Consider the following 8,413-nt stretch of genomic DNA (forward strand, 5'->3'; position numbering starts at 1 on the left):
TATATATATATATATATATATATATTTCCATATGTGTCTCTTTCTACATTCAATTAGTTTATGCACCTAGCAATGACAGTAGTTTTTTTTTTCATTTTCACAAATTGTAACAGGGTTTACAAAGAGTATATTAGCTTAGATTAAAGAAAAAAGTAATTATAGGATTTAATTTGAAGTAATGTTTATAATATTTTTGTGTTACTTTTGCAGTCAAATAGTCGTTGTTACAGGCATAAAGACCCTGACTCCCCCCCACCCCCACCCCTCTCTCTCTCTCTCTCTTTCTCTTTCTCTGAGTATTTGGGCCACCCAAAGCTTAGACGTGCACCTCAGCAAGAGCAGGACCCTACCTTATAGCCTTGTGACCCAAAAAGGGAGATGTTCAAAACGTTTACAAGCTGGCACACTTTCAGGCAAGTACAACTTTATAAATTGGTAAGGGGTAATTTTTTTCATATTTACAAACATTGAATCCCTCAATATTGATGTACATTACATTTTTATTTACATTTAACACCATTTACACCAATTCATAAAGTCTTTGCCTAAAAGGATGTCAGCTTTTTAGTTGAAACATGCACATTTAATCTCTAAATATTAATATTGTTTTGTGGAAATATGAAAGCTGCATGTTGCAGTAATGTAAGCTGTGATAAATTAAACTCTCATGCTTTATGCCTGGAAAATCATTTGAGTTTAACATTTACACAATGTACTCTATTTCTGAAGACTCTCTTTCTGCAAGTTCCACAAAAACAATTTTTAAGGAGATGTGTAGGCTTTTATGTAGTTACTGAACATTTTTTTTTTCACTTTACAAATTACTTTTGTAATTAATACAGATTTTTTTATTACTATTTTTTAGCTTACTATTTTTAGACTTTTTATTTATTTTTTTTATTTTTTGTAATGTATCACAGTGCTCATGGTTTTGCTGTTTTGCTTGGATAAATATTTTTTGGTAAACCATTAGAGCAATGTTCCTTATTTCCTCCTGTCCAACTGTTTGTTAGGTTCTTATTTGCAGTATGTATACTGCCTATGCATATACCATATATATATATATATATCAAGTGAAAATATCTTGAATATAGTCAAATTCATCCACTATGTAAATACAGTACTACACGAAATAAAAACTTACTTCTGAACCCTCTATCTGAATTCAGAAAATTATATAGATGTAATTTGAATAATCTTAAATTTGACGAATAATAATCTCCTAATAAATAATCTCAGATATAATTGCCCATATTTAACACATGTTTATATCCATGATTAAAAATCATTTTTGCAATGTTCAAAATTTTAATTTAAACATGTTTATTTTGAAATAACCTTTAAGTGTACCTTTCGTGACTAAAGTGTGTTCCTTTCACATTTCAAAAGTTTACAAAAACATACAAAGGCATTTAAAAGTTGCAAGGTACTCAAAATAATTCTGTGGTTTACTATTGTGGTAACCGCTGACATTTAACTTCCAGGTAATTTGAAAAAATGCAGTATACTGTAACTCAAAACACTGATGATTTTGACATAGAAACTGGTCTGGTTGTGCCTAACACTTTAATTATCCTTAATTTGCTGCTAGACAAATTATTTTTATTTGCTGTTAAACAGTAAAATCCATTTGTCCAATTTCTTCCATTTGTTTCACAATTTATACCTTTTCATCTCACACTTTTAGTTTCTTGACTCTTTGTTAACTTTCTTCTCATAATTGGTTGAATATTAATAACATGGATGAATACATGATATGAAAATAAACCTGGATTTACATGGAGCTGTAGCAACCTAAACAATAATGAACAGAATTTAGATTTAAGCTTTTTTTTTCTATTTCAAAATTCCATTTTCTATAACTAAATGACACCCTGTGTGAAAACAAGTATTGTTTTGCTTGTAATTGTAAGCCAACTTAGTAAGAAATGTAGACAATACAGAAAGATTTATTTTAATAAAAAATAATATAAAAAAAAAAAAGAATGGGTTTGTATAAATGCAAGTCAAGTCAAGTCAAGTCAAGTTTATTTGTATAGCGCTTTTCACAACAGACATTGTCTCAAAGCAGCTTTACAGAAAACAACAGTGAAGGTGAATGGTGTGCGTTTGTCCCTGATGAGCAAGCCGTGGCGACAGTGGCAAGGAAAAACTCCCTTAGATGATAATGGAGAGGTTTGATACAATACAAGACAGCTGATCATCAAAATACAGCTAATCTGGTTTTGTATAAACCTAAGTTTCTATTCTGTTAAAAAGAAAAGAAAAATGAAACTCATACAGGCTTGTAAAGGTCGTGAACATGCACAACAGCTAGTACCACTTTGATGTCAGATATTTATGCTTTTTATTTATAATTTTTACTAAATGTGAGAGGCCGAGATAATGCTGCCTTTCACCTTCTTGGCAGTTCAGTTACTACTTACCATGTTTAAGACTGGCAAGGTAGGCTGGAACCAAATATTTATCCCTAGAAAATAATCCATAAATTACTTACTAAAATATGATAATCATAAGAGATTATATAAGAGAATGTCCTGTTTTCAACAAAGCTCTATGTCATCAATAGAACATCAACTGAAACATTGTCTTACAGTGTATCAATGTTTATCTCTACAGTAAAGTCCCATTGACTTAGAATCTGGTATAAATGAAATGACTAAAACCTAATAGACATGATCATGAGAAACATACATGCTTAATGAACTTCATATACCAGATTAATTTCCTCATTATTATTTGTTTATAATAAACTTCACTCTTCTGGTGAGACTTTCTATTAGATTTTGGAGCTGGAGCTATCAAATTCTATCATTCCATTATATATAACATTTTGTGCCACAGTGATGAGGATGGGTTCCCTTTTGAGTCTGGTTCCTGTGCAGGTTTCTTTCTTGTGCCATCTCAGTGAGTTTTTTTCTAGCCATATTCACAACTGGCTTGCTCGTTATGGTTAAACTTAAATTTATAAGGAACAAACTTGTAGGCTCCGAACTAACTGCTTTATCTCTGTAAAGCTACTTTGACTCCATTTTTTAAAAGCACTATACAAATAAAAATCTTCATGTATTTTGCTTTGTGCACAAGTACTTTGCGACCTTGGAACATGTTTTGGCCTCCTACATTAAGTGAAGAGAAATTCAGTCTATTAAAATTTCTTTCCAACAGTTTGGAGAACCACATATGGGTGTTATTTTCAGGTGTCCAGAAATCTTTGACCATACAGTGTATATGGGAATGAACACTGTCTCTTGTTCTATTCTATTCCAGTTTAAAATGTTTTCGTTATATACAATAATGTCTGTGTAAATATCTGTTTGTTCTGACTGTTGGTATTTTAGTCAAAAACGTTGTACTCAGTTCATTGTTGGTTGACTCACTGAATGTGACTATTTTCACTATATAATTAATCAGTGTCTTTAATCTTTAAACAACACAGAAGATACTTGTGGTTTTTTAAACACTGGTGGAATTCCGGTCATTCTGGATCCTCAAAGATTAAAACTAAATTTCCATAATGGCACTCTGGTTTCATGAACAAAAATATTTCTTTGGAACACTTGATAAATACTGTCATGCTCTCTGTATTTTACGAACATTCAAGTTGACATTCGGGTTTTTCAGAATGTCTGAAAACTTTGTGCCCTGTATTATGTAAAGTTTTTTTGTTTCTGACCTTTGAAACAAGGAAGTGTCTATAAGTTTAATGAGGAAAAGGCAGCTACAAAAGTACATGTTCATATACTTTGGCTGTGTGTAAAAGACAATTTTAATTCTTATCTTTCTCAAATAATTATAGATTCTGAATTAAGATTTAGAACATTATATTTGATAACAGATATAAGGGGTTTTGTGGAATGTGTGAATAGCTACTGTAGGTTGTGGGTGTATAGCCGGGTTTTTACAATGATTCCAATTCCAATGATCCTTTACAATCATTACACAATCTTATACCAATACCTATGATAACAGAAAACTAAATATTCTGCCATACTATGTCTGTAGTGCAGTACAGGTCTGTACTTCAAGAAGTGGAAATCAAGTAGTAGTTTCGCATCGTCATAATAGTAAACAATCTGAGTAAACAGTGTTTGTGTGCCAATTAAAAGCTTATCCTTTACGATATGCAATTCGCCTGCAACCGTTTAATGCTGGGTTAGTTCAGTAGTAGAAATCCGTGGTCAAAGAAAGTGTGACATGTTTACTTGTGACTATTTTAGTAACACTGCATCTAAACACATTTAATCATTATGTTGATTTAATTATTATGAGTACAGGAAGTTAATGTTTTGACACCTATTTGACACCTACAATGACATTGATGTGAAATGCAACAAATAATTACTGTGTCGCTGTATGCCCAGTATGAACGTAGACTTTTTTTAATAAAAGGTCTAAAATCATCAATCTTTATCTGACATGGAAAATTATGATTATCATACAATCACTCAATTACACATTTTTTCTAAAATTTTTATTGAAATCCACTTATTCAGTGTGACATACAGAGTATGCACAGATTAAAACTTAAAAAAAATCTTAAAGCTAGTGCTATTTCTCGGCTGTTTTTTTGTCTTTATTTCTGTCTTGGAAACAATTTCCATATTCCATATAGCTGTAAAAACAAATCATTTCAATTATGAAATTCTAGAATGAAGGCTGCATTACAACAGGAAGAAAAATCTGTGTAGCGCATAACCATACAGTCAGAAAGTGTGATGCAAACTTTTGAAATGAGCACACTTTTCTTATGCTACTCATATCTTACATTAGACTTGCTCATTATATTTCTGTTACCTGTTAAATTGCGCTTATTAATGTATTCTTGTTTTGTCTTCATTTTGTTTTATCAATACTATAACTTGCAAGCTTATAGGGGCTCTGCCTCTTTCACACTGCTTCAGTGCCACACACAGAAACACACCTACTATGTACAATTTACAAGTTACTTATCAATGATTAACTTTATCACCAATATCATTAATCTCTCTCTCTCTCTCTCTCTCTCTCTCTCTCTCTATCTCTCTCTCTCTCTCTCTCTCTCTCTCTCTCTCTCTCATATTCTCACTTTCACTCTCAGGTTAACTCTCACACATGCTCACACAAGCATACTTATTTCCATATTGGTCTCCTATTAGTCTCTTAGACAACTAATTTGTACTAATTAAATATAGTGGGATTCACTGTTTTGTATGTAAATGTGATTGATTGGTTTATTAATTTGTTTGTTAAAACTTTCCATACATGACTGAGTGCGTATTTGCCTGGGTATGTATGCTTGCCAAAAATGACTTTTGGATCCCGTCCAATGAGTAAAGCCTGGGATAGCGAAGGATTGATGATGTAACTCAGCTTACTCAATGAATGGTTTCGTCTTGGCATGATGCAACACAAAACACTTTGGAATTCCCCAGTAAGATCTGTCTATCAGATCTTACTGGTATAATTGTATCATACTGCAGATACACATGATAAATATTGTGGAGATCTGAAATCAAATAATTCACTGCTTCACCATTTAATGTCACATCGAGTGTTTGATTTTACTAAACAAAGTGGTTTTGATGATGCATGGAAATAATGATGATATTAAAAACTATTAAAAAAAAACTCTTCCTACTCTGCATGATGGTAAATGATACACAGATGCATGAAAACATAAGAAAATACATGAGAAATTCTATGAAAAATATGAGAAATCGTGAGAAAATATCTGTGAACCATAAAACAATAAACTACTATTATTTTTACTTGCTAAATCCAAAGAATCCACATGTAGGTAGGTTTCACTAATGTGGTTAATATTATTACCATATGTTATTTGCTTTACATGCTTTGAAATACTGTTTCTGCAAGACCTGGCAAAGTCTTGTCATTAATTACATGTTGCACTTTTGAATCTAGTTATGCCGTATCTACATTATCTTAAACACCTGAAGGATTGTTCAGTGATTCTATTCCAATTGTAAATGATTGTTTATGGCTTGACAGTGTTTGCATAGACCACATCTGAATATGTGGGATCTGGTATGCTGCAAGCCTGTCTTTGTGACGGTTCAGAGGCGTGCCAGTAGTTACCTTTGTTCCAGCAGCAAGTTTCACCACCTGTAAAAATAAAATGTGTAAATGAGTGGGCAGTATCCTCTCATATAAGATGCTGCCTGGCATAATGAGAGATGCTCACTCATTCCAACAACATGGAAAAGGCTGTCTTCATTGAAGAACTCCACGACATTAAGACTTCCAAAGGCATGTGGAAGTCCAGGCACTTCCAGTACAGTTCCAGGTATCTCCTGCTGACAATTGTTGTTCTGCTGGGACTCCTGATTGGAGCAATTGTTGGACTTTTTATAGTTTGGACAGCACAGGTAGGTTTATTAATAATAATTTATATTTATTTTTAAAATATCTTCTTTGTAATACATACTTTAATTATTTGTATTCAAATTAGATTTCACAATCTACAGGTATCACAGGTACCAAATTAAAATTTATTAAAATCAAATTTCACTTGTCTACAGGTACCACACCAGCTAAATATCATACAGAGGGTCAACATGACCAAAATCTATTCAGGTAACCGTCACACTATGACATTCAACACTATAATTTGCTCCATGCACAGAAGCATGGAGCACAGAAGGACTTGACGTTTTAAATGCAATGGAAGCAAAATCTAGCATTTAAATGTCAATTTTGGCTAGTGTAGGAAAGCTATATAAAAAATACAACATTCAGTATCTATTGTGCTGTTTACAGGGGAGCAGAAAGAGCATCCTATCTACACAGTTCCACAAAATGGTACATATTTTATCTATGGCACAGTGCAGAAGAATGAGGGAAGCCCCAATTGCGAAGAGGTGGTCAAGTTGGCCTGGAGAGGACCCACAGCATCAGGAGAATTAAATGATGCAAGCTTCTTAAAAAATTCTGTAGAATATAGGGCTGTATTTAATCTGTTTGATGTCCAGCTAGACAAAAACAGTACACTGCACTTGATATTCAATTGTCCTCTAAAAAACAAGACAATTGCATTTTTTAGAGTTTGGTACATATCGCAATGAACATTACTCTTTTCTTTTGCTTCATATTTAAAACTGAAAATATTGAAATAATGAAAATTATTTGTAGCAAATACTGTAATATTTAAATATCAGCTGCTCTTGTGCTCTGACATGTTAGTTTAAATGTGATCTCAAACATTTTACATTATCCTGATTTTACCTTTGTGTAAAAGAAGATGAGAAAATAAGGGTATACAAATATATTTTTTTATAAGATCTGTGTTTAATTGACATCTCTCATTCTGTGACCGTTTTTTATTGTATTGTTGGCAAATGTATTGTTTCAGAAGGATACAAATAAAAATATAAAGCAATTTGAATAACATATGTATAAACATAAATTTTGCTGTAGTTATATGTGAGATCACACACACACACACACACACACACACACACACACACACACACACACACACACACACACACATTATATATATATATATATATATATATATATATATATAATTTACATGGGTTGAAGTGAAAGAAGAGTGGCCTGCTATAGAGCCCATCTCCTGACTTGATGCCATTGTGGCTGAATGAGCACAAATCTTTAGTACACTCCAAAATCTAGTGGTGGAAAAAGTACACAAGCCATGTGCTTGAGTAAAAGTAGAGATACACTAGGTAAAATGTTATTCCAGTAAAAATAAAAGTGCTCCATTTAAACTTTCACTTGAGAAACATTACAAAAGTATTTGCCTTCTAATATACTTAAGTATCCAAATTACTATGATTTATTATGGCTATAATGTTTCTATTATCATTTTTATCACAAGACTCTTAGTCAACTCTTAGTCAACACTTAGTCAACTCAGTTTATGTGAAAAAAACTTTAATGCTACTCTTAGCACACTAATCTATTAATAGAATGATATTAATAAGTCAAACACTGAATACCTGATCCCTATTAAAATTATCATTAACCCAAAACCTTCTTTTCAACTAATTAAGGCTACAGGTGTTGTGGTACTGTCTACCACTGCCAAAATCTTATGGAACATCTTCCCAGAAGAGTGGAGGTTATTATAACAGCAAATTGAGACTGAATGTGGGATGGGATATTTAGAAACTAATACAGAGCTTATGTTCAAGTTTGCACAAATTTTTTTTGCACAACTTAATTGCACATTTCTATCTGTTCTGAATGTACCATATATATTAATACTTCATGTTTTTAATACTTTAAGCAACATGGACATTGACAAATATGAATGCAACACAGAGCATGAATACAAAAAAATTTTGTAAATGTTTTAAAGTAATAATGATGGTTTAAATTACGTAAATCAGCAGAACGCCAAACGGAACCTTTGCTATGTTTCCACACGGACAGTTAATGAGGTGAT

The 8,413-nt window shown here is 32.3% G+C and overlaps 1 long non-coding RNA gene across 1 annotated transcript; it reads left to right on the forward strand.

Annotated features, from left to right (window-relative positions):
* Positions 1 to 338: 338 nt before the first annotated feature.
* On the forward strand, positions 339 to 3,059 carry LOC310738404. The gene is made up of 2 exons (XR_014537081.1): positions 339 to 2,005; positions 2,174 to 3,059. It is a non-coding gene; the product is annotated as an uncharacterized lncRNA (long non-coding RNA).
* The last annotated feature ends 5,354 nt before the right edge of the window (positions 3,060 to 8,413 follow it).

Source organism: Silurus aristotelis (assembly GCF_946808225.1).
Source record: "Silurus aristotelis genome assembly, chromosome: 15".
NCBI classification, from domain to species: Eukaryota; Metazoa; Chordata; class Actinopteri; order Siluriformes; family Siluridae; genus Silurus; species Silurus aristotelis.